We start from the raw sequence: 27513 nt of genomic DNA, 5'->3' as shown, positions 1-27513 counted from the left end.
GAAGGAACTGACACCTGGTTATACAACGATACAAATTTCCAGGCCATACTTAACAGCACAAATTATAAACTGAAGAGAGTTGCTGGCTACTTTCAATGTGACCCCGAGGTAACCTTGTCCAGCTGTTTTCCATGGGCTATGGAGCTGTTGTGGGTTGCAGTCAGGGAAGGAGCAGAGGCAGATTTTTCAGGGGAGGTAAAGATGAAGTGGACAAGGTTCAGAGCTGCTGGAGGGGAAAACCAAACCAAACCAAACCAAACCAAACCAAACCAAACTAAACCAAACCAAACCAAAAGTCCAAGCAAAACCAACAGTGCACACCAGGAGATGGATAAGCTGTGCTGGCTGTTCCCAGATGCAGTTGGAGTTGGTACAGTGGATTAATGATTTCTTTTCTAACACCTTACATCTTTTTCAGCCCCTGTCATCCTTTATTACAGCATCCTTACTTTGTTACTCAGACTGACAGAAGGGGAATAAACTTTACCCTGCAGGTGTTTTCAGGAGAAATTATTTTGTCCCCAGGAACTGCATCCTAGATTTGGTGATAATAGTTATTTTTCCCAGTAGTTCATGACACTGTAGTAGCAGACACTTTTTCCCTGGGTGTTTCAGATATCACCTGTGTCCTAAACAGTACTGATCTCCTGAGAATGCACATTTGTAAATATAGGAAGTATTTCAGAGTTAGAAAAGGCCAGAAAGTTTATTAAAAGACCTATTGTTTACATTGATTTTAAAGCATTAGATTTTGACATTTTTAGTACAGATAGACCAAAAGGCTTGGCATGTATTTTTCACAGAAGAAACAGATTTAGTCCAATTTACCCTTTCAAAGCTGATCCCACACTTCCCCAACCAATCATGGCATATTTTTCAATTCACTAAAGTTAAAAAAAAAAAAAAAGGATTAGTAGGGTTTAGGGAGACTGGAAAAATGGTGTCATCTCTAAAGGAGATTTCAGAGGACAGGCAAAGAGAGAGGGAAAGAGGGGCCTTGCCCAACATTCTCCTTTCTTGTTAATACCCTCCTACCTTCATTTGGTGCAAAACTGATGCCAAATCACTTGTCTCAATGTTAGTGTAAGTATATAAAATATGTATATACTCATTATGTATATATACATATAATTTACTTGCTGCTGCCAGGTGTACCCTGACTCAGACATTAGCAGGGTGAGTGCCCACAGATGGGGAGATAGAATTTGAAGGGTGCCTTCTGGAGGGACTGGGGAGAGAAAGAGAGTATTGGGTACCAGGTGAAGAACACCCCACCCCACCACCTCTGTAAGAAGAGCCAGGAGAAGGGACCAAGTGGCAGAAGATCCTCCTACCCCTTGGCTTCTTCAAAACTTGCTTCTCTGCATTGCTTCTGGTCTCCTTCCAACCCCTGAGCAAGCTATTGTTTGCCACAGTTGCACACTAAATAAAAACTATGCCTATTTAGGGTTATTTTTACAGATTATACAACTTTTATATAACAGTTCATTCTGCCACTAGAGCTAACATGAAAAAGTTTGTCTTTTATGTGAAAAATTGAGCACTGGCACTTGAGCACACCAAGAATGCCAGGTTTAAAAGTGCCTGTTTGATACTCAGTTAACACATAGGAAATTTCATGGGACATAGTACATAAGGTTATTTTTAAATTATTCTTTTGCCACAGAAAACTTTGGAGGATAAATGAGAAGAGAAGGATGAAGAGAAGGATGTTTTTTGTCCTATTCTGTCAACTTCACCTTTACCTACGTGTACTGAGCCTTCACCCAGGCCAAAGCTTAAATGCTGTTACTTTTTGCAAAAAAAACAAAAAAACAAAAACAAACCAAAACCAAAAAATAAGGGGAAACTGCTTCACTGCCAGTTATTTGGGGCTGCGTGGGTTGTTTGTATTCTTTTTTTCCCAGCATAAAGGAGACCAAATGGGTGAATCTAGTCTGCCTGTCCACACATCACTGTGTTTGTGGAAAGCTTGCCCTGCTTAGATGACAGCTGAAATTGGCCTTGATGCAGGAAATGCAAAAGAAAGGAAAATACACGAGCGATCTATAGCACTATTTATTGTAGCAGCTTTGGGTCATTCCACAGGTCACATATTTGCTTTATTGGATTAGCAGTGAACACATGTGTGCATCACACACACACATGCAGGGAGAGCAACTTTTTGCCTAGTTTGCTCTGGCTGATTGGCTGGGTGGCAAGAATATGCAATTTCTGCTTTCTCACAGCAGAGCCTTGACAGAAAGCTTTGCCCCAGCATCCACCAGCCTTACCCCAAACTCCTTCCCTTCAGCCATGGCTCAGCATCCAGCAATGGTCCCATCACCCAGAACTGCTGCCCCAGCCTTCTCCCCAAGCCATTCATTTTTCCTGGAGCAATGTAGAGGGGAAACTTACTACTGGTCAAAATTCTGGTTTTATAGAAATCAAAGACAAATCTCCCATTTCTGGCAGGAGTAGCTGCCCTAAATCTCTGTCACTGGTGCAGCTCTTTAAGAGCACAGTAATTCTCCACCAAATTGAATCTTCTCTGACAATTGGCAGCACATCAGAGACAATTCACAGGCATATTTTTTCCCCTTTCCTAACAGGAAATAGGGTTTGTGTTACATTTACAGTGACCTGGAGCTCCAGGGGCAGACTAATATCTCACCTAAACAAACAGACAGTATTTCTTCCCTGATAAATGCAGATGGGCTGAAAGGGAAAACTGACTTGGCTGTGGCCTTCCCAGCTCCCAGCAGCAGTCTGGGAGGCGTCAACAACCTGCAAACCTGTGAACACCAACACAAGGATCCCCGATGCAGTCAGGATGGAAGTTCAGAAGGTTTGGAACTGCAGGTCAGCTTTTGCTCTTTGTTTCTGTTTCAATTAAATGCCCGTTGTCCCCATGGACCTCAGTGGGACTGCCTCTCACAGCAGGAATTGGGAGTTTCACCATTCAACCCATGGCAGGGTAGAGAAGACCCAAACATCCCTTTCTGCCAAACCTTCCCACTTCCCTGGAGCCTGCAGCATTTTCCCAGGAGGTTCTTGCTTGCCTGTGTGGGGACAGGGAGATAATTCTGGGCTTTATTTGTGCTGGATTTAAAAAAGCAAACTCTGAACTGTGTGAAATGACTCTGGGGGACAATAAGTTGCAACAGATGTCACGATTGTTCAATGTCCAATTGACAAGAGAGCCTTCAGAAATAATAAATGCCTACATGTGCTTGCTTGTAAGACAAACATTCAGATACTATTTCTTTTTAGATTCCCCCCACCTCAATATATCTGCTGTATGCTTTGCCCAGAAGCAATATCCTCTTCATCCCTTGTAAAAATCAGAGAAACAAACCAAACCTGATGGGGAAATCTACTGATTGCAAAACCCCACACCATCCCTGCATCACGCTCAACACGCACAGGAAAAGCAGAAGTGAAAAGTCTGGTTTCACACCCATAAACTCCAAATGCCAAAGGCACCAGAAAAAACTGTGCATTCCAATGGTTCTCCTGTCCCGGCAGCAGGATTCACCTCTCTGCTACCCAAAACCCCATGAAGTTCAGCAGCAATTCTTTTCCTGATATTTGCAGCAGAGCCTCAGTCTTTCCCACGTGTACAGGAGCAAACCTCCTGACGATCTCAAGCCCTCCCAGATACCCAAGCAGAGCACAGCTTAGAGCTGAAGGAGACATGTTCCAACCTCAAAAATGTTACACTTTACAAGATACCACAAAGAAACAAAACCTCTGCAGCTTTTCCCTTGCATGTCTTTGCCCCTTTGGCAACAAGGCAGTCAGTAAAAGGTGGAGGGATCTCCTGATGGCTCAGGATGAGCATCCATGGGAGGGATTCCCTCTGTGAAACACATCCCTGAGCCTGAACCTCTCCCACAGCATCCCTGTCTGCTTCTAGCACAGGAAAAGCTGTGCTTTGGGTTCCTGCGAGTCAAATAATGTCTGCCTTTAGAGACAAAACCAGGATAGTGGCAGGAAGAGCACAATCTGAAGTGGGATAAATGTCTCTAGCAGAAGATATTCTCCTAGGAAGCAGCAAAGAGACAGTGACAGGAGGGAGAGCAATACTGCTGGAGCGATTTGCTTTAAGCTGCTTTTTTGGCTTTGTCAACACAACCACAAGCCTGTTCATGTTAGGAACAGCCCTCACTCTCTCCCTGGTTATTTCCAGGAATTGGCCATCAATGTTGGACAATCAGACCAGTGCAGAGCTGCAGCTGGTCAGGCTCAGTAGGTCTGAGGTTCTTGGTTTCTTTTTTTCACAAGAAAAACAGCCATTTGCCTTCAGCTTGTCTGTGTCACTCATTGTCATGGCATTGGATAAAGGTATTTTAGGGTGACCATATCTGTTTACACCAAGTTACAACATATCCCCTACAAATATCCATTAGGTGGAAAAGCCGTCAGCCAGTCGTCTCTCCTACTGGTGTGGACACTCACTAATCATCTCCCTCAATAATTCTGCTAATCCAGGGCTGAATTTGAGAAAGAAGCTCAATTTTAGATCCCTGAATCTGTTTGGGGGCCCCCAAAACCTCCTGCTGAAGCTCAGGATGAAACCCTATGCCAGCCTCAAACAAGTGAGAATTCTCTGTGACTGCGTCCTGTGGTTTCAGCTGGTTTTGCAATTAAGTTTGTGTCCTAGTTTCGTTCTGAATTTCAGCTGATGCCATGCTCAGCTCAGACAAAACTCAACCCTGTATGAGCCTCTCCTCTGAACTAGCTGTTGCCCTATGCTTTCTGGTTTTTTAATTCTCTTCCCCACTTCATTTCCAGTGAAGTCAAACTCTCCTTTGGGCACAAAAAGCCTCCTCAGGGCACTTGGAGGTGGCTGTTAGGCCTTTCCCTCCAATTGCCTGTTAATCAGTGGCTTTGCTTTCAGACCTCATGCATTTCTGAAAATGTGAAAGGAAGGAGCTGTGTTCCCCAAGGAGAAGAATGCTCTGCTGGGCTCTCTGCAGCCTCCAAATCCTGGGTGTGGTATCCACCAAAAAGCCAACTCGTGCACAGGCACAACCTCTGTCTGTGCATTTGAAGGAGACCTTGCTGATATGGTGATGTTTTTGTAGCCTGAGAAGCACTTTCTTGCTTTGTTATTAATCCAGAGCATGAAAAAGCAGGAAAGATAAACAAGCATTAAAATGAAGGAGAGTGGTCAAGTGGGTACTCAAGAGTTTAACATCTTACCAGCAGTCTGCAGCCAAGCAGCCAGAATTTAGTTAAAAGCTGAGAAACCAGAGGTCACAGCAAAGGGGCTGCATGGATGTGTCCAAGTTTTGTAGATGCAGTTATGTACTTTTGTTTTCACAGTCAAGTGTGTTGCCTCCATCTGTGTAAACAAGAGGAGAAAGTTAACATTACAGGGAAAATGCAGGAGAGGGAGAGTGGAGCAGGTTTTGGCTACACAGCAAAGGAACTTGATGGGATTAGGGCTTCGACTCAGCAGTGTCCTCATTTTCCAACCCAGATGAAAAAGAACAAATGCCCAACAAAAGGGGAAAACACTTTTAGAGGACTATGCCAGCCTGGCCAGTAACACGACCTGTGAGAAGACAATTTGATTTTAATGCAGTGGGAAGGGTGCCCGGGACTCTTAAGTAATGCTCTGTGTTGTATGTAATGTTACACAGAGCCCTGAGACAGGGTCCTGAGACAGCACAGCTGGAGGAAAACTCAGCACGAGCCCTGAGCTAAGTGGTAAATAAATACATAAATAAATTAATAAATACCTTCAGAGCCACTCAGATATTTATAGGGGTTTTGTTATTGCTGTTATTACTTTTTTATTATTTTTATTACATTAAAAAACACCCCTAACGTCAGCCAATAAGGTCTCTACTTATATTTCCTTTGTGCAACCAGTGATTTTTATGCATTACCTCTCTAGAAATGCATCCATGTCTCACTGATCTTATCCTTCCTTGCTCTGCCTTGCCCTCCAACGTGTCCTTCTTTCCCCCATAACCTGCATTTAGGCTCTTTCCTATGCAGTTCCAAGTGCATCTTGTCTACCAGATGAGACACAGGCTAAAAAAGCATTTATTTAAAGCATGTCATGTGTCAATAATAAATAATAATATCAATTAAAATTCTGTTGAAATGGTTTTCCAGTCACAAGTGTGATACGGAGTTAATGTGATTTTTGAAGAAATTACTGAAAAAAATCAGACCATCTCAGGAAATCTGAGAAAATCTCAGGATTTACCTCAGCTACAGGGAGAGAGGGATCCACTCCAAGTCTTGCACACTGGGCACCCGTTTCATGTCACTGCAGATCCTGTTGGGACTGTAATTCCCTGGATGCAGTTTCCCACTGGATGTGCTCCAGGTTCCCTTGATGGAATTTGGCCAGCTGGGTTAAAAGGAAGATATTGCCTGGCAAGTCTTTTTAACTGTATAAAGGAAATATTAACTATAGACAAATAGAAAATGTACATAGCAAATAAAATAGAATTATTTTAAAACCTCAGAAGCTCTTACAAACAGTTAGCGTTGGTTCAGTCTATGAACTCAGTTTTAAGATACTAGAAAATGCAAATTCTAGAAAAGCTGATGAAATTTCTTTTTCTTAGATGTGAGTGAGGGGTCATACATGGTTGCAATTTATTTTTAGAGTTTTCTCTGTAGCCCTCTCCCTCTCAAATACACACATACAGCACCCAAACCAGATGCAGACTGGATAGTGTGGGCAGACAATGGGAAACAGAGAGTATCTGGCTCTTTATAACAAAACAGAAACAGAAGAAAAATAAGAAAAAAAAAAAGGAGAAAAAAAAGAAAAAAATCACACGCAAAGTGGTTAAGTAACTGTCTCCTTCCCTTCTCCACCTTTTTTTTGTAACTCAATTGAAAACCAAACCACAAAGCAGATCTTTGGGACTGGGAGCCAGGGGAGGTGAGGAGAAAGCAGAAAACCTGTCCCAGCAGCCCCATCTCCGTGCCCCTTGCAGTGACCCCACTGAGCAGTCCTCAGAGCCCATCACCTCTCTCCCATCACCTGCTGAAACCCAAGACTGATGGATGTGTTTAAAGGCTCTTTTCTAAGACCAGATCTCCTGCCTTTTCACACAGATGGTTTAGAGAGAGGAACTGAGCAATGACTTCCCTGTGCAGACCTAAACTCTCCCTAAAATCAAGGAGGAACACCGGATGCAATGGTGCACCAGGTAGCATTGGACTTCCATGCTACACTGAAGTTTTCTGCTGTTCAATATCAACAGCATTTATTACTTTCCTACTTCAAAAATGACAGGCAATGAGTCACAGAACGAATAAAAGTGCTGTGTGATTTATGTGTCTATCTTGTACAAGCTGTAATACAAAAAATATAAACAATAAATTATTGTATTCATTCCTGCTGGCATATTAGGAATCCACTAGATTCCTCTATCACATCCCAGTAAAATGTCTTGGTCTTAGAAAACGTAAGTTGTAATTGAATATAGTGCACCCAGGGAAGGCTCTTGGATTACATACTACCTGGATTTGAAGTCCCCTTCAGGTCCACAAAAAAGAAAAAAAAAAAAAAAAAAAAAAAAAAAAAGAAAAAAAAAAAAAAGGCATTTCAGTGAAATGCTTTTTTGAAAAATTGGAAATCAAAATGAGATGAGATATGATACACCCAAATAGGTGCAGTTTGTATACTGCCAGTCTATGTATGTAGGAACCAGCCACGTGCTTTACCCTTTTAATACCTCTTAGCTGTGTAAACTACTCAGAACTGGAGGGCACATGTCACTTCCACTGACATGCAAATCATTACTGCTTTGTCTGCCAGGAAATCTGTGTGAACCAATGCTGAGTTCAGGTTCATTATATTGACATTTTCACCAACAAGTAAATGGAAAGGTTACATTGTTGACACACCAGATGTTATGCAAACTGCTTTTCAAACCATGGTTTCCATACATCTCTATAAATAAATAAATTAGACGCTTACAAATGGTGTGTGAATCAATATATGGTAAATCATCCATTTATATACACACAGCAAAACTACTGTGTGCAAACCCCATATTTCACACAATGTCAAAACCTCCTTCTTCACCCAGTACTTTTCATTTTCCTGAAAATAGCTGTCATCTATGTAAATGTTTTCCCTCAAGACCAACTGTTCGTTATAGTAAGAACGTTACATGGAAACCTGAATTAGCACATGGTGTTATCAATGGGAGTTAAGCACCCAAGTGAGAGTTAGGCTATGATGTAGCTTTAAGGATTTGAGTTTATGTATCTAAAAGAATAGATTTGCATGTGCTAACTTTAGGCACACTCAAAATTTTAGTACAGATTGGCTCAAGTTTAGTTTTAGCCTCAGGGTATTTTGGCCCCCTCCTGCTGCATTTTTCCCCCTTGACTTATCTCTAATAACAAAAGTCAGCAAAACACTATTTGTCCAATGAGATAGGTATTTGAAACTGGTTCTCCTTTCATGGTGATGCAAATAGGGACTGACCTTGCAATTCCATTCTCTGTGAAGTACACATGATCCAGTATGAAATCACAAGGGTTGTTAACAGGGTTTTCAGAAGGTGTTGCACTCCCTTGGCCTCAGGACTGAACCAAAGTGGAGCTGATTCCAGTTTAGTTTACAAAGGCCTTCGGATACCTCAGGCTCCATTACTGCAGGATAGAAACTGGTGTTTGATCCTTGTTCATCAAGGTCTCCCACAGTGATCATTATTTCTCTAGACGCCCTCTGAAGTGCCAGTGATTTCTTCCCGTGTCCAGTTTCCAATGTATGAATTTCTTCTGGTGTTAATCAGGGCAAACCAGATGAACTTTCTAAATCTCCAGTTGCAGAGAAATGAGATTTCTTGGAGTGATGCCTTCTGCCAGTTGCCTCATCTCCTAATCAAAGAAATGTCATAACAAATCAGCTGGTCTGTAGTACCTTGTATACATTTAACATCCAGATGCAGAATGTTTTCAATACACTCCAAAAGCCTCCTCCCAAGCTGGGAGAAGCCTTGATCAATTCAGATCCTTCTCAACCAGCTGTGACACAGGGCTGTGTCTTTCCCACTTTATAATTCTTTGCTGAGTGCTCATACTGAAATTGTTTCATAACCACATGAATTTGGAGTTTTCATTTCACCCTTGGAAGAAATGTAGAGTCTGGCATGGTGACAAGTATAACAGTGTGTAAAAGCACAATTAACTTATGCTCCCACCCCATTTTTTTGCATTTCTAAGGAAGCTCGGAGATTTCAGAGTGATTGTTTTCACTTCAGAGCCAGCACCACACGATCCCTTCACTTCATCAGCAATGCTGTGCAAAGCCAGCGTGCTGGGTCACTGCAGGAGCCCCTGTGCCCCCCCAGAGCAGAGAGGTCACAGCCCCCTCTGCATCCTTCCCCAGCAATGGGCTTCCTAACCCAGGGCAGCAGGAACTGGAAAGGCCAAGTGGAGTTAGCACTGGGAGAGCTGGAAACCCTGCTCCCTATTTTTTTTCTCTAGTACACCCAACTTCTCATTTCAACTGGGAATTCATTTATTCATAAGCAAGTAACACTTTGGAGACCAAAGATAAAACAAAGTTATACAATGTGATTAAGTTTGAATATGCCTAAAGTTTTCTGCTTGCCAGCTCTTTTGAGATCTTGAATTATCAACTCATCTTGATAAAAGAAAGATGGCTAAAAAGAAAACAGATTTAAGCACTCCATGCTAAGATACCAAGACTGCAAAAGCTTATGAACTTTTATGCCAACTTGCTTTCCAAAGACAGCTCAGGTGACCAAAGCTAATTGTAAACATTTCAGAATATTGCCCTTTTTTCCTGACTATGGATTTGCTGGGTGGCTGGCACAGAGCAGTGTGTGGAAGTGGTGGTCCTTAAGTCAAGAGACTTTTTCATTAGTTTGGGGATGTTGAATGAACAAGGCTGAGGCTGTTTTGCTGAACAAAGACCAAACACCATTTTATCTCAAACCATTGCTTTGAATTTGGTTCCCTGATAACTTCAGTTTACTGCCACTTGCTTCATGGAGCTCTCTCAGTGACACCATGATGGGAGCAGACTACCAAAATTCTGTGTTGATATAACAATATATCTAAGCAACTGTCTATTTTCTATTTTCCTATTTCACCCTTTTATTGACCTTCCTTTGGCAGCTACCTGTAGAAATCATACATGTTATACATGTGTAGCAAGTGGAGCTAGCACAGATCAGGGGTGCTTTCAGATATACTCACCCTGGGCCCCAGTAATCTCAAATAAAAATAAAAAAACCCTTCAGACTTCATCTGTCTTAAATTCTCTTAAAGTTTGTTTTAATTATCCATCAGGCTTGCCACTTCTAATGAAAATAGTTTAAAGGCAATACCAAGCAGTCTGTCACCTCAGAACCACCATTGCTTGGCTCAGAGATGGCACGGGGCACCAGGCAGGCATCAGATTTCCAGCAGCATTCAAGAGGACTGCACATGCTTCTCCTTTACCACCAACACCATGAAGACATTCTGCCAGACACCATCATCTGTATCTCACTTGGCAATTCAGAGGCCATCCTAAGCACAGTCTGGAGAGCCTGGCTGTTAAAAGAGGAACAACCAGCTGCAGCAATGGATAAAATTGCATCTAAAAGCAGAAGAAACCACCACCACGCCAAGCTTTTGCCAGTTCTCCTTCACAAGCCTGCACACAGACTTGTGCAAAGTTTCAAGACTCTCTTTAAATAAATAGATAAATAAATACAAGTGTTATGCCACTCCAAAAAGTTGCAAGAGTTGCAAATTAAAAGCAAGACATGCTCGTGGTCACAGGAAAGGCAAAGGAGACAGGGTAGGTTTGTGAGGCTTTGCTCTGTGGATTCAGATTATTATTTTTTTAAAATCTTGATTGCTCATTTTTAATGAAGTTCTAATGAAACACCCTCAAGCTCTGCAGTGGTTTGCATCTACAGTTAGCAAGCCAAATACCAGTATGGTATTTTTCACAAGTACCATTAGAGATAAGACAGGGTAAGATCACACCCTGGTTTTATGAGGCTTTAAAAGGAACTTGGGGACCCTACATTCCCCTGCTTGCCTGCCTCAAACCTACCCTGGTCATCAAATAATGTGAAAGGCTTATAATAACAGCTGGTGACTAATATATTCCCTTTGTACAAATGTTTTACATTTGTCACTATAACCACTGCAGAGAGACAGTTCTGTTCTCCTAAAGGCTGAATCTTGCTCCAATTTTTTTTTACCCCATTTGTGTAACACGATCACATCATGATGCAAGTTCACATCCTAGAATAAGTGAGAAGATCATAGTCACAAGATCTTTAAAGAAGATAAAACACCTTAAGCAGGAAAAAAGGGGTAGGAAGAAGCTACTTGGAACCATACTCTTCAAGAAAAAAAAACTTCCTCAGTCTGGAAAAGGAAAATAATCCCACAGATTTGCATGAAGTGGCAAAAGAAAGCATTTCACAGGGCACTGAGATGCACCACAGATGCACCACAGCTATTTATGTTCTCCCATGTGAAAGTCACAACTGAGCTCAGATACTGACTTCCTACTTTCCAGGCATGCAGGTCCCTTTTTAACACATTTCATGGTTTTCACAGGTAAGCATATGAATTGCACATGAGAATCACATACACCAAACATGTCTCATTGTTGATTCAGAACCACTGCTCTCTTATTAGAGAAATAATTTTGCATTCTTAGATCACCGTGGGTGATCCTTGGCAGATGGCAACTTATTCCACAGCATCACTTCTGCAGGTGAGTTTGTGACTTACACACTGAAGTAAAACTTGACAGCATGAACCTGGAGCTGACCCTGAGTTCCTGGAGAAGTACCAGCAGCTTCCTTGTCTTAGAGAAATTTTTATTGATCATCTTCCACCCTTTGTGGTCATTTATTTCTTGGTTTTTGCTGGCCTATTTCCAAGGAAAGGTCCAAGCATTAACCTTTCTTCCACCACTTTAACTGCCTTTCTCCATATGCAAGGAAGATCAACAGCTGAATATACATTCCACAAGTAGGAGGGAATGGATAGATCCATTCTTTGGGAATGGATGGGGAGACACCTTTTCCCATTGCATGTAAATATGTGCAACTTATTGCACTGATCAACCAAAATATACCCCAACTCTGTGCCAGTTTCTGCAAGATCTACTTGTTTAAAATTACCATCTCAATTAAAAAACAATTAAAAACCATTTTAAAGTTTAGTTTTCAAATTTTTAAAAGGAAATATTTTCATTTTCCATTAATATTTTTAACTTCCTTCAAAATTTGTGGTTTCTTTATTTAAAGCTTAAAGAAAATCAAATTCACAAAAAACAAATCAACAAAAATTAAGCTGAACTCCTCGTGCATCTGAAGAAGGAAGGCTGACAGCTTTTCAGTTCACACGGTTTTTGAAGACAGATTGTTTTGAATACACTGGAAAGTTCTTTACAAATATTTTGCTGCATGTTTGCAGAGTTGTCAGAAAACAAAAACAGTCCATTATTCACATGGCTTTGCCAGTAAGCTTCATGGCTGCAAAGGACACATGCTCACGTGGCCTCCAGCAGCTGTATTCCATCTAATTCTCCTAGTTGAGCTTTGGTTTCCTATTGGTTTGGCAACCCTGGGGGTCCAAGATATCTTGTGGACAACATTAGGCATGGGAACATAGGTAGAATTCAGGCTGCTTGAAACCAGCCTTGAACTGATGGACACTTTCCATCTCCTGCTGGTCTTCCAGGAATGGTGCCACTCTCATCTGCCTCTTTATCCCCTTTGTCTAGGACTGTGTTCAAATGGCACTGAACTGCAGACGTGTGTCACAGCTGTGCCAAGGAATAAAGCAGGACTGGCAGTAGGTGAAGGGAAAGAGAAGCTCAGTCAGGAAAATGAAACCTAGGAGTGATGAGTCAACTCAATTCTCAGAAAGTGAGTGATGTGGAGGAATGCTCTGGTGAACAAAGGAGATATGATTCAGAGAGAAGTCACATGAAATGTGAACTTGTGACCCAGTGTTCTCTGCCATGTCTGGGGATGGCAAAGTACTCACAGAGTTATCACCAGGAGGAAATGTTGCTAGATGTGTGTGGTCACCTCTTCCTGGAAGACATCAGGCTGCCATACATCAGAGTCTGAAAGAGGAACTCAAACCTGATGCTGCAAAACTTGTGCTTTCTCATACACCTTTTATAATACTGTGGTTTCAAATTCAAGCACAATTGTAGAGCTTTTTTTAGTGACCCACATTTAGTATTCCTTATCATTTTTTGGTCCCAAGAGGGAGCTCCTTTGGACTAATGGCTGTTGTAATCATGAACATCAAGTGTTGCACAGGCCAAGGGGCCTAAGAACTAAATGATAACCCAAAGAGAGATGGAGACCAAAAAAATAAAGATATAAGAGAGAACTTTGCAGCAGCTGTGATAAGCAATAGTCTCAGCACATTATGTTCCCTGGCATGACCAACTCCTTTTAGAGACAGTGTGGTAGAGGAAAACTCTATTCTCTTGGCCCCCCAGAAAACCCTGTATTTTGAACCTTTTCCTAAAAATTTGGTTTAACTCACACGATCTCTTGAAGGTGAATAAACAGAGGCAGTCTTAACACATATATATATATAACTCATTGGATATATTAAATGAACTGGTGTTCAGGCTGTGCCTTAGCCACATTGTGAACATGCATTTTCTGCATAGATGAGGCATATTTATAAAACAAGATTTTACTATTTGTTGTGGACATGATCTTGTAACTGTTACTGGTTTGTGAGGTTACAGGGATCAGGTCTGAGCTGTACCTACTGCACTAGGAAGCAAAGTTCTTTCTTATTTGAAAGTAGATGGAATTAAGGAAAAAAAATTAAAGAAACTGAAAAAAATTATTTCTAAGAACCTCATCCATCTGCAACTAAACTGGGTGGGAATACTCCAAATAACATCAGTAGGCACAAGTCCTAAATATAGCATGGATGGTTTTAAAGATGGATGTGCTGGCATATTTTATTTTCATGGCAGAACTGTCATTTTTTTCTATTCTTTAAGATATTCATACACAAGTTCCAGTTGAAGTGAAGGCTCTGTCTGAATTCCTACAAGACTCCATGTGACTTGGTCTGTGTTCCCATACACAGGAAGGACCAACAGACTGGCAACAGAGGAAGGAGTAAATTTAATCTCTTCACCACCTTCCTCTTCCAAGTAAAGACTGGAATTAGAGGGGAGGAAATGAGGCTCAGCTTGCTGGCAAGAGCATCTTAGGCTGTGTGGGGTAGGAGAGGAGAAGGCAAAAAGGCCTCCTGAGGTTAAATGGTCACCAGCAAATTACTGCCCTCCCTCAAGCTGGAGGAAGCAGGGAGGAGTGTGATTCCAAAGGTTACTGAAATTCCTGCTCAAATTAGCCACAACATAATGCAGTTTAGGTGCTGCCTACTGCACTGGGCAATAGCTGTGAGCATGACCCAGTGTAGAGAAGTGTAAAGACATCTAAAATTTTACAGCTTAGGTCTGCAGATGGATATAGACCTGAAACCCCCCATCAGGCACTATGGTGTGTAGGGGCTGCTTCTAAAAAGGTCAGGATAGTGGCTCACACTCCTAATGAGCCTCTCTAGCATCATCCTTTTAATAAGAGCTTTTTGTTTGCTCCTTCACAACCTGTAGCTCAGGGCACTAAACCATTTTCCTCTGGGTGACTTGTTCAAGACTGAGTAACGGTGAAGTAAAGTGTTTACAACAAGAGTTTGGTTGGAATAAGCTGCCTGTTGCATTGAATCAGACCTCATTTAGGCAGACTTGAATAACCCATGTAGCTGCCAGACCCACCAGCACAGCTACCCAAGTGCAGTGCCAGCAGTGCTCTAACACCAGCATTGCCCAAAGCAGGCAAGCAAAGGATTGTCTGACCACTGCTTCCCTGGGGACTTGCAGGGAAATGAGATGTATCTCATGAGCTTCTCAATCAGCAGAAATTGGAACAAAAACAAATAAAACAGTTGGTGGTCTCAACTGTGTTTCTTGAAGGCAGTCACCCATGTTGCAAAAGCTTTCCTTGTGATGGGCACTAATTGCTTTCCCTTGCTAGAGGTCTTAGTCAAGAAGTCAGAAGTGAAATTATAACAGAGAGTAAAGGTCAGGAGGACAAAAGCGTTTAGGTGCCTTACCCCAAATAAGGAATCTGAATTTCCAGGAGGACCAATGGGAATGTTGGTCCCAGTGCAAGAATCACAACCTGGACTCGCCTGACTTACATTTAATCACTGCAAGTGAACATGCTGCTGTTTCAGGTTATTCTATAGAGGGAGGAAGCCACCTCCAAAAGTCAGATCAGAGCTTTTGTGGAGCACTCAGCTCCCCTGAAGCTGCTCATCTCATGCATCAACCAGAAAAAAAGAGCAGCATGACTCTCAATGCTAAAACCTCAGAAAACTGCCCAGTCTGAGATGTCCTGAACCTTGGCCTGTGTATCTAAGCCATTCTGTGGACTAGCTTGGATCACAGATCTCTGTCACCTCATCTCAGCCACTAAAATACAAACATCTCCTTTAAGCTGGTCTTCCTCATGCTCTGGGGAAGCATCTCTCCATTAATCTAGATTGAGCCTTCACTCAGATTGCAGGCTTTGAGCTTGAGCTGAGCTTGCTCTTTACCCTCCTCTGCATGGTCTGTGCACTGTACATCAGACTAACAGGTGGTGCCAGGTTGGAGAAAGAAATTTTGAATTTGAGATCTTGATTCTTCAATCAAACCTTAGTGAGTTACCACAGGCAGCAGGCTGAAAGGTACACACTTCATTTGCCCCAGAATTCATGAAGAAGTGTCTAAAGTGATGTGAAAAAGCAGTTCTGAAACTGCACATTTTGAAGAAAATGAAGAAACTAGATGAAAAAGATTCATGGTGATTCTCAAAGACAAATGTTAGTTCTCTAACCTGAAAGAAGGTCACTAACTCAGTGCTTCCTGCAAACAATACATTCGTGGTTATTCAAACCTTATAGGTAGTTTATAATACAAATTAAGTATTTTCATTGCTAGTAAGTTCAGTACATGTGTCTTTTCAGTAAAAAATATTATTTCTTTTGATTGCACCTATAATCTTTTTTTTAATGAATTAGCATATAGCGTTGTTTACAGAATCAGAATTTTTAAATGACAATTGTAGAAAATACAACTTCTCCATGTCCAAATTTATACTCTGAGGCCTATGTCTATCAAGAGTAGATCTTAGATATCCATCCCATTACAGAGATACCCTCAAAACTTTAATATTCAGGTGTTCCCTGTAACCAGAAACTTGCTCCTTCGTGGGGAGCTGGCAGAAGGTTCTCATGAAAGATATGATGTGGCACATACCTGGTGGGAAGAAAGTGGTATTGGGTGTGTGATGGATCAGCCTTCTCAGTCAACACTGCAGTTTTTCCCATCACAGGCATAATCCCAGGTTTTATTCTTCTGTGTGTTTCCTACAGAAATGACATAAGCAGCAAATCATCAGGCATGCAAGCTTACAAACGGGCTGTGTCATGCAGAATGTCAGAGGGCATATTCTGGAAGCTACAAAGAAACAGCAAACAATCAAATTAACCACAAAGAGTTTGATTAAGCAAGAAAAACCTGGTGATGCACAGTTTTATAGAAATCAATATTTCTAAGAAAGTATCTGGTTTTAGAGGGAATTACTTTCTTATGTGATATTTCACTTCTCAAAGCTGCCAGATGTTTAAGAAATCACCATCTCAAAACAAAAGGTGGTGTTTCAGTGGCAAATGTTGACACTGTTACACTTGAACATCACAGATTCTTGGGGAATATGTCATTGCACAAAAGCTTTTGAACCCAACTCTACTTACTACCCTCAAAAGAGGAATAGAAAGGGGACATTCTTAGCAGAGCAAATGGGGTTTTGGATGACAGGAACAACTTGATGTTGAGTGGGAAGGTGAGCTTGGGTAGTAACTGCTCTGATCTGGAAGGCAACATCCAACCCTGTCTCCTTCTTAACTTCAGCTTGGAGCTAGTATCAGATCCCAATGTAAACTTTCCCATCTGTGTTATTCTATTAACTGAAAGGGAAAGGGATTAGCATGTGTACTTGTCACATCTTCTGACCTGTTGAATACTGAGACTGAAGGTAATGTTAAAGCAAACAGCATTCTTCTCCCTCTGCCAGGATAAGCAGGGCACGGGGGCGGCGTTTTGGTGAAGGGAAAGAAAGCCAGACCGTGTAAAAAAAAGTATGTACCCAGTGCAAAAATAAATCTTGGAAGTTGAAGATTTCCAAAGGGTATACCTTAAACAGGGTGAGAGAGAGAGAGAGAGAGAGGGGGAGAGAGAGAGAAAACATTTGAGAGGAAAGTTCCCCTCCCTGCCAAGCGCCAGATGGAGGGCCTTCCCACGGAAATAGCTGCAGAAGACAGATTGCTGACAGCAACCACTGCCAAGTGAAGGAGGTCCCACTCATTGTGCTGCTAACAGCTTCGTGGATGAGAATGTAAAACTCTGATTAAAACACGTGCTCCAGAGGAGGGGGCTGAAGTGTGGCACAGTGCTCTTAAAAAGCGATGGAGCGTGGCTCGTAGCCCCAAAAGGAGAGCACGGTTTGGAAGGTTGATGTGATTTGGGGCTTCGTTGTTTCTTTTCATAGAGATTCCCTCACTGCAAGTTTACAGAGCACATGTGCACACACAGAGACATGCATAAAGGCAACTATAATCTGCTTTTCTTCTCTTTTCCCTGCACTTCATTTCCACAAGGCCTTCGCTGTGACTGGGACAAGATGAAGTGCTGGATGCTCACACTGATAGAGAATACATTTGGGGATAGAAGGCTTAATGAAGCTAGGCACCAAAAACCTCTTTTTCAAATGTTTCAGTTAACTTGGCACTAAATTATTCATAGGAAAAGAAATTGAGGGCTTTCCACTCCTTCTGCTTTTTCCTAGTTGCTTCTGGTTCCTTTGTGAAAATCCATAGGAGTGTATGCACTTTGTCAAAAAAGAAAACAAATTCAGCATCTCCAGGATCATCCAGTCAGTTCAGCAAGAGGAAAAAAGGTAATTAACTGTAGTGCAGTCACAGAGAGCCAAATGAGGGGGACTGGATGACCTGGGTACAGTTTGTTCAGGAAACTGGCTCTTCCAAGAAGGCTGAGCAGGGACGCCCTGATGTTCCCAACTTTTGAATGAGAGCCATTATATTACAGTTACAGCCAAAGCTTAAGCTTCTGATATCAACAGAGTAGACAGCTAATACAAAACATTAAGCCCAACTAAAACCCAATTCCACTTTTGGACTGTGTTCCCTTCTCACATTGCAAGAAGGGTATCAACAAATTAGATTGGGTCCAGCATTGGACAAGTTGCAGCAAGACAAATTCCAACTTCATTAAAAAAATATATTGAAAAGGAGAACAGTTAAGTTCTAGAACAGGTTGCACAGAAAGATGGTAAAACACCTAACCTTGCAGATTTTAAAACTTGACAGAAAATGGCCCTGAGGAACCTGATCTACTTTTGAAGTTGGCCCTCTTTTAAACAGAGGACCAGATGATCTATAAATGCCAGTTCCAATCTTAACTAGTCCATGACTCTGAGAACTGTAATTATCTTTTTTGCAGTGATATAGTCAATCATTTTCAGAAATCTCCACTTCCACCTCAACCCTAATGTCCTACTCTAAATGAAAAAAACTTTATTCCCACAAACCAGAAGACAGAATAAAGCATTGTTGAAAGCACAGTCTGCCATTTGTGCCTTCCCAGCAGGGCTTCTGATGCCCTCTGAGCATCTTCATCACCAGCCATGACAAACATCCCACAGCTCACAAACACACAGCACCATTTAGGGGTGACTGGGACCAGTTCTGCACTGTCCCCTGCTATCATCTCAGGAAGGGAAAGAATCTCACACCCTTCCTTGCTGTCACTAAGTCAGGGGCATGGATGGACTCTGTGGACAAAAAAACAGCTTTGTGAGCTTAGTTCACATTTCTCCAGAAACTACTGCAACAATATTGACAAAAGAAATTCTCTTAGAACATGATGTACCTGTTCTCACTGGCAGAGTCAAAGTGGTAGAGTCTGTAGGGAGTACAACTAAGGATGGCAAACAGCTGCAGTGAGAGTTAGTGGAATCAAAATTAATTCACCAGGGGATGACAAAGTGGAATATCATGATCTTCCCTCGACCTCCATCTTTTCAATGGGAAATATTCCCCCATACTTTGCAAAGCATGAAGTAACTTTGGGTTGAAGCTGTAGAGAAAGCCAAGGGAGAGGGAACGAGGAATGCAACAAGCAGTATTGAGCTTCTCCCGTGTTGTGTGACACCAAATAGGATCACAGAGATCCTGCTAAGATTCCTCATCAGTAATAACGGGGTTCCCAGAGCAAATATTTACCCATCTAGGAACAGACTACTGAACCAAAGTTTAGGGCAGGCTGTTACAATAAACAACAATTCAGTGCAGTGGTTGGGAATGTTTACAGGGTGTAATTCTTGGCTAAACAAAGAAGGCATTTTTGGGAGGCCATGTGGCACGGGTCATTGCTTTGCTGAAAGACAGAATGACATAAGTGCCCTTACACTTCACACTTTACCAAATTTACTCTTTCCCCTTTGCAGGAATGGAAGGGTCCAGGCTGGCAGTACAAGGCACTCTAAATGTCCCTATACGATGCCATTGCCTCCCCATTTTCTTCTCAGCTTCTGTATCATCTTTGTCTTACAGGACCCCATAAGTGCCCCATCCAGAGCCCAAGGCTGCTGTGTCCTGTGCAAGCACAGGATGAAACCCTGACATGAGTTCCACAGTGCCTTAAAGACCATCCTTCCAGAAGAGATGGTGATGGTGGCATTCATAGGCATTGAGAACCCTGTATCTCTAAAATGCCATTTCCCAAGGCAAATACTGAAGTGCACTGTATGTACTGACAGAATTTTTTAAATACAAAGCCTTGACAATATCTATGTTATTGTTATTCCTGGATTTATCTATTTCTGAGCTTAGATATTAGGGGGTCTCGTTACCCAAAGTCAGAGGTGAAGCTGCCTGGGTTCTAGGTTTGATTTCCATGCAAACAGACCATCCTTTTTAATGAAGTGATTAATGTATGCTTTTTAAATAGATGTTTATAACAATACACATGTAAGTATGCATCCAAATAAATATAGAGACATACACACACATAAGTAATGCATGCTACCAGACAAGGAACAGAGGAAGAAACATATCAGGGCAGTGTTTTACATTACAAATGTGCAGCCTCCTGAAATGGAGAGGCAATAAATGCTTTCTCCAGGATTATTCTGTCTGTGTATCAAGTCAGTGGCTTAAAAAAGACTACTGGTTGCTCAACAGAACTTACTAGTACTGCTTGGCAGCTTTCCACTCAAGTTCTGTACCGGCCAAACAATCTGCCTAATGCATTTTAAGTCTTAATTAGATTTTTCTTACTTTTTTTTTTTTTTTTTCCTCTGTCTGAAGAGAATCTTAGTTCAAGACCAAGAATTTATAGCCCACTTGGTGGTGTTTGGAAACCAAAATGCCAATATTCCAACTACCAGGCACTGCCAAAGCTATGCACTAACAGCCACACACACACACCACCTCTGAATGCTCTGTATGATTTGCCCTGATTTTAGCAGTAGAAAAACAGAAGGAAAACATGATGTGGGACACTTTACACTCCTTAAGAATTTCTATTTACTTGTTTAAGTGAATCAGAATCTGTTGAGACAGTTTTTCTCATTGTCTACTTAATTTAACAACATATATCTTCAAATTCTCATTAAAAATTCTTATCATTGACTTGTATTTCATAGCTGATAGGGTCTGAGGTCTGTACAGGATGGTGACATTTCTGATGAGGACAACTGCAATTCTTTCAGCTTCAGAACAGGTGAACAGAAGGAGAACCAAAGCATTGCTCAAACCTTTTGCAAAGTTCTGAGCCTTTCTTTAATCTGGATCAAGTGTGTCTGTATTACAGTAAGTAATAGTGAATGACACCTGTAGGATCTCACAGGTAAAAAATGTAGGGTTTTTTTTACCTGAATTTGTAAGGACAGAAAACTGCAAATCATCCACTGGCTTGGGGAGAGCAGGGGTTCTACATTGAGTTTTCTGAAAGGCAAGAGATCCTTTTATTAGCTAAGTGATAGCAGCATAGGTCTTGTTTGCACTTGATCTTCCTTAACTGCATCTATTACCTGCCAGCCCCTGGGGTTCCTCTAAACTCAGAGTAGTCACTGTCCTGGCAGATAATTATCATCCCCATCCACTGCCCTCAGTGCTGTTCACACAGCTCAAAAGAATTGCAGTTCATCTGATGCAGCTTCACTAGACTGTAAATGAAAAGAAACCAGGATTAAATGTTTTCAGATTTTTCAGATTTTTTTTTTAGGTCTGCATTACCTACTGGTTGGTGTGAATGAGCATATCAGGACCTCACAAAACAACTGAAGTTATTGTCACATGGTTTATCAGAATCTAGATGTGAGCTGATTGCTATCACCTTGCTCATTCCTTCATGCTAATAAAGTCCCACTACCCTAACACAAAGTTCTATGAGAAGTCTTTAACAGGGGAAAAAAAAAATGAAGCTAAATCAACTCTCAAATTCCCATGTAAACTGGGTTTAAGAGTGGAAAATTTCTTTTACCTATTCTTTGGGTGGTACAAAAATCTAAAATTCCTATAGCCCTGCTTCTCCGGGCCAAGTCAAACAAGGATATTGTCCTTTTAATGTCTTAAAGGCTCTGTTTTCTTGTAATGCCAAATGCAATATTTTTTTGAAAACACTACACCAGAAGTTTCCCAGCTGAGAAAACAGGCTGGTGAAAAATGGTTTCAGAAAACGAAATAAACCATGCAAAAGCTGTTCAGGGTGTGTGTATGAAATGAACATCTGGATTTGGCTTGTTAAACTGCCTCCTTTTTTCTCTCTCCCCCCCTTCTTTTTCTTTTTCTCACAGCTGTTCGAAAGAGTCCTAAGGGCAAAGAGACAGGTCAATGGACTGGGTTACACCTTTTTTTCTTTTTCTCTCTCTTTTTTTTTTTTTTTCCAAACCTCTTTGCACCTACGCAAGGAATCCAGGCCACATGTGTGTTTAATAAGTAGGCATAAACGCAAGAGAGAAAAAAAAATATCTCAATTCCTGTTGGTTCTTAGGAGAGACACTGAAGGAAAAATAAACTCCGGATTTCAAATTTTCTCTCTCTCTCAAAAAAAGAAGCCTTATGGTTCCAATAAAACATTTCTTTAAAAACTCAATGGATTATTATTTTTTTAAAAAATCAGGGTCTTTGCAAAGTTTATATTTTTCTCTGTTCCTTCAGAGAGGAAAAACAATGGGTTAATCTTTTACCTGCTGGAGCAAGAGGAAATTATAAAATGCCAGCGTCCTGTGTTCACTACTGAACTGAGTCTTATACCACAGAATAGATACATACATGTATATTGAATGGGTTCATATAGAAGTTCAGACTGCAATTTCTCCTGCTTGAGCAGTCCAGAAACAAAACCAAGACCAAAAGGAACTGAGAAATTATCTAGAGATGAGATTTCCTGAAAAAGCAACGATTTGTCATTTCTTACTGACGTGATGTCCCCTGGCACTGCTAAAGCCATGCCCAAAGGCAGAGCATCTTCCAGCTGGGACAGGCTTCAGAATCCAGAGATGCAGGGATTTGTCTCACATGGCTCTTCTAGACAAGGTGTGAGGGTCCTTGTTAGGTCTGACCCCAGTCTAGGATCATGGGGAAAATGACCCATGATGTATTTCACTACATACTTCAGCCAGCAACCAGAGCTGCTGCCAGGGCCCTATCCTACTGGTGATTACCTGAATGAAAAGACTCCACTCCCTTTGAAATCCAGCCATATACCCTCATATAGGAACATGGAGACAACCAAGGAGCAAGACCACCAAAGCTGAGGAGACACCGACTCTTACTTCAGCAAAACCAGTTGTGTATTGAAAGCTCTGCTTTCTGCCCAGCTGTTAAAAGTTTCTGTGCTGCCTGTGCTCACCTACACTTGCTACACAGATTTTGAACTTGGACAGAAGTATTGCACTGCTGGTAGATCTATATAAATACAGACCTGCTGCTGCTGCTTAGAGGTTCTGTAAACACAGGCTGAATGGTTTGTAACTTCTGTAGTAGCAAACATGAACCATGACTATTTATTCCACCTCCTTTTTCAATTGCTCCTCTGAGTTCTGCTTGGGGCTGGTCACAATACTGCAGTCCAATAAGTGAAAAAATAAGTCCCCAGATCCTTGAGTTTATTTGGGGAGTTTTACTTTGGCTAGAAAATTGATGTTGAAAATCAAATACCTGAGTAAAAGCCCTTTGCAAAACACAAGTCCTAGTGCCAGGAAAGAAGCTGTATAGCTTAACTTATATATACTATAACTCAGGCAACACAGTGATATTTCCTGGAAAAAGCCTTTGCACAGTAGCTTCCACCCAAAAGCCAGTGTTTGTCAAAAGGCAATGCATGGACAGAGCAGGTTAAACACAAAGCAACAGTGTTGAGCTTTGAGAAGGTCTTTCTAGAGAGAAGACAGTGCTGCCTGTTGGTGTGATGACCCTGGATTTGACCTACATAAAAACTACAGGAAAAAAAAAAAAAAAAAAGAGTTAGCAGGGAAAAAATCCCAGTCCAATCCCAGCACTCGCCTGCCTGTTCATCCCAGGTCTTTGTGGGATCCATAAACAAATATAGATCTGAAATTGCAACTTGACTTGCATTAAGTGGGTCCAATGATGGTTTTGGGGGAAAACATTCAGTCAGTGAGGAACTAATTTGCCCTTATTTTCCAAGCTCAGATTTGCTTCAACAGGACTGAAAGACAGAATCACCTCAAAACCCAGCTGAAGGTAAAAGCGAATTCCCCTTCTCTTCTGTCCTCTCCTCCCTCTCTTTTGATAAAAAAAGACCACGAGAAGAGCATGGCAGTGAATATTATTTATGGAGCACCTAATAAAAATGCTATGGGGAAATAATTACTGGAAACATCTGACTGTGTGACTGTAAATGGCGAGGCCCCAGTGTGCTGATTTAATGGGCCACTGCTTTAGTTTGCTCTGTCGGGTGCTGCTGCCTGCCAGCCCCCTGCCCTCCTGGTAAACCCCTCACATCAGAGCAGGACTTTATTCTGCAAGGTTTGTGGCAACTTTCCAGGGAGGGATCACATCTGCAGGGGTGAGGCAGGGTGTGCAGGGCAGCCCGGAGCCAGCCCTAGGAGAGGAAAAAGGCTTTGGGAAGAAATAGCAGTGAAAACCTGGAGATTTTTTTACTTCTGAGACTGAGCAATGTTTCATAATCCAGACACCAGGTGCTTCAGGTATTTCTGAGTGACACTGGTCAGATGTGAACTCTTCCATTTTTTTCCTACCCATTTATCATTCACAAGCCACTAAACTGGTTTTGGTTTTTTGCTTAAGTTTGTTTGGTTTTTTGGGTTTGTTTTGTTGCTTGGTTTTTTTTTTTTTTTCCTATTCTTTTCCAATTTTAAATATCCCTTTTTGACCTCCTGCACCCAGTTGCACAACCCCGTGCAGCCTCCCTGTACAGAGGGCTCTTCTCACCCAGAACACTCACATCCTTCTGCCTTTCCACAGAGAGATGCAAAAATGTTAAAATTCACAAAACACCTTTTAAGTGATAGGAAAAACACAAGGATTTGAAGCTCCTGCTTTCATTTGCAGAGCAGTCCTGAAGAAAGACTGGAGGGCTATCATTTAACTGCTGCTGCTGACTTGCTAAATGAAGAGGAGAGAGTAAAAGGCAGCTCACTGCTACACTGACAGCAAGAACAAAATCACATCCACTCTTTCTGAACCCAGCAGTTAGCAGGCTTTTTCCTTTTTTTTTTTTTTTTTATTTTTTATTGCTGGTTTTAATGTAATATTTAAGTTGGAAACTAAAACAGACCATGGAACATTAAATCACTACCAAATGCAAATTTACCTATATATCTGAACTGAATTTTCTCCTACATTTACAAAGCAAAATTCTACCATTTGAACTGTGAGCTCCTATTGCATTTAATGGGAGGCAGCAAACTCCAGACATTACTTGGAATATACATGTACTTATCTTGTTGTTACAGGTCTCTCTCACAGAACTAAAAGAGAGCTTTAGTACCAGACAGTATCTCTCCGGGGTCATACCCAATGAATAGTGTTTTTTGAAAGGATTATTTCAAAGGAACTCTGAAAAAGGATCTAATGACTTGCAAGCTACAGGATTGCAGCATGGGAGGAAGTAGATAATGGAATATGACAGCAATGCATTTTTCATAAACCCAGTGATTTCTATCATAACGAGAAACCCATCTATAATTCGGAGAACTCCCCCCCAGAAGGCAACCTACACTGGTGCAGAAAGTGCACTGGAGTACGAAATGAAACAATAATGATGATGATGTTACTGATGAGTCCCACAGCTCTGTCTTCCCTTCTGTCTCACTGAGGCTTCAGGAGAGATTCAAGAGGAGCAGCTCCAATTCCTCTCGGCCTCAGCATCCCCAGCCAGAGAAGCTCCAGCAGACTTCAGAGACCTCATGATAGATGCAAAACCCCAGAGAAGAGGCTGTTCTTTATCTGCTGAAAGTTAAGGCCTGCATCTGCTCTCAATTAGCAAGCAATTAGGGGAGTTGAAAACAAACCTGTTTATATTGGCTATGAAGTCTAAAATAATTTGTGAGATGTCAGGACAGGATATTAAGATGTTAATGATCCTGTTTCTTTACTTTTTCTGCATGCAGTGTAGAATGGCATCATCTTTTCACAGCTCCTTATACAGTAACAGGCTGATTGATTTCTGGGGGGGGGGGGGGGGTAAGAAACCAAATGAGGATGTTTGGGTGAGAGAGAAGTTGTGTTTTACAAATAGTATGTATGGGAGACATGAGAGTGAAGCTTCTTGCAAAAAAAAAAAAAAGGTGATTGTTATTTTTTAATTGTGAAATAATGTCATGTTATGGATTACAGCATTCAGAGGTTTCAACCTCAATTCCCATAGCAAAGGACCAGTCTGCAACCTTCTGCAAAAGCCAGAAACTGTGACAGAATGAATAAAAAAAAAAAAGATTGTTTGCAACCCTTTGCTGGACTTATTCTGGTGGAACTATTCTGACCCCAGTTCTCATTTCACAAAATCCAACCCAGGCTGGTGACCCTGGTGTAAGGAGGACATTTGGTCCCCCAGCAAGAATCCTGCATGAGATGTCTAAGGACCTCTGTGATCTCTGAACTTCAGATTAAGATCTGAGATAGAATCCTGCATATTTCTGTGCCAGTGCCTTCCAAATATCTATTTGCAGCTCTATCTCTTTCAGAAGTAAATTTTCACCACTGACCTCTCAGTTCAGCAGTATCCACCAGGGTGAGGTTGCTTAAGGTTCAGCCAACACTGCTGGGTTTTGCTTGGGCCACTTCTGATCAGGCACATGAATGAGATGTTGCAGAAACGTACATCCTCCTTGAAGAGAAAATGAAAAGCAGTATTAGTATCTTTTGCTTCTGAAATTGCAGAGCTAGTTTTCTTTAGCAGAATAAAGTAGAAGAATAGTGGAACAGAAGAGGAAAACTTCAGAAAGCACTTGCCTGGAATGGCTTTTTGTACCTTAATTAAGATACTTGTTTCCTTCCCTTCTGACTGCCCAGGTTCTGTTAAGCTTCTAGTGGGGCTGACTGCCAGATTAACCTTCTGTGCTCCAGCTATCACACCCTACCTTTGACCCTCATAACTAAGCAAAAAAACCCAAAGCAAACCAAACCCAAAAAACCTCTAATAAACAATTCACTCCAAATTGACAATATTAAATTTTTACCATTCCAGCTAATCAGTTATCTTACCATAATTATTTACTCCATGCAAACAGAGGGCTGACTTCACCCTGCACTCATCATTTCAAAAAGTCAGTGGAAAACAAAGTGCACCACAGGTGCCACTGTGCCCTCTTGTGTTCTGCTTTGGGCCATCTCCTCTGGTCTTTTTTTTTTTTTTTTTCCCTCCCCCCTCCCCCCCCCCCACATGCTATAGATCCAGCTCTAATAAGAGCCAGGTGTTCAAGCCCCTGGGCTAGAAAAAAGCTTTAATTATAATATTAATAGCATTCTGCTAAATCAGAAAAAAAAACCCAAATAGGTCAGTATTTGTGGTTACATTTTTCAATGTCCTGGTGTTTGTTTTCTTTCCAATTTTATGTTTCTTACTGGCATTTATAATTCCTAAGAGACATTCCAGAGGCCAAAATACAGGCGATCTGATCTTTGCATGATACTCCTAACTTTGCACAAAAAGAAATACCAGGAGGAGTTCAGATCTACATTATACCAGCCCCAGAGGTATACCCTTGAGTCTTGACCTCCTTTGATGAAAAGCAGAAGAGCTCAGCATTATTAGTATTTATTGTTATTATCTTAATTGCTACTATTATTAAGCAGCCCATGAAATATATTAATATAAATAACACAAACAGACATTTGAAACACAAAGTCAAGCACAAAGACACCTCCTATTTACCAAATATTAAACCAAATGTATTT

The 27513-nt window shown here is 41.4% G+C and overlaps 1 long non-coding RNA gene across 5 annotated transcripts in view; it reads right to left on the bottom strand.

Moving 5' to 3' along the window:
- The window catches only part of LOC139803506 (uncharacterized), a 49399-nt gene that overhangs the window by 16987 nt on the left and 4899 nt on the right, over window positions 1-27513 (bottom strand). For 3 of the 5 annotated variants that reach the window (XR_011729027.1, XR_011729028.1, XR_011729029.1), the window contains 6 exons: window positions 26322-26443; window positions 21000-21072; window positions 16304-16413; window positions 8456-8850; window positions 6206-6352; window positions 5188-5329 (listed from right to left, as the gene is read on the bottom strand). This is a non-coding gene — a long non-coding RNA (uncharacterized lncRNA). Of the gene's footprint in view, window positions 1-5187; window positions 5330-6205; window positions 6353-8455; window positions 8851-16303; window positions 16414-20999; window positions 21073-21158; window positions 22703-26321; window positions 26444-27513 lie in introns of those variants that run through there. The other 2 variants (XR_011729031.1, XR_011729030.1) reach the window with 2 other exon arrangements.

This window comes from Heliangelus exortis, chromosome 16, assembly GCF_036169615.1.
Source record: "Heliangelus exortis chromosome 16, bHelExo1.hap1, whole genome shotgun sequence".
NCBI classification, from domain to species: domain Eukaryota; kingdom Metazoa; phylum Chordata; class Aves; order Apodiformes; family Trochilidae; genus Heliangelus; species Heliangelus exortis.
Note: the sequence above shows the minus strand (reverse complement) of the source record. Positions and strands in the feature narration are given on the sequence as shown.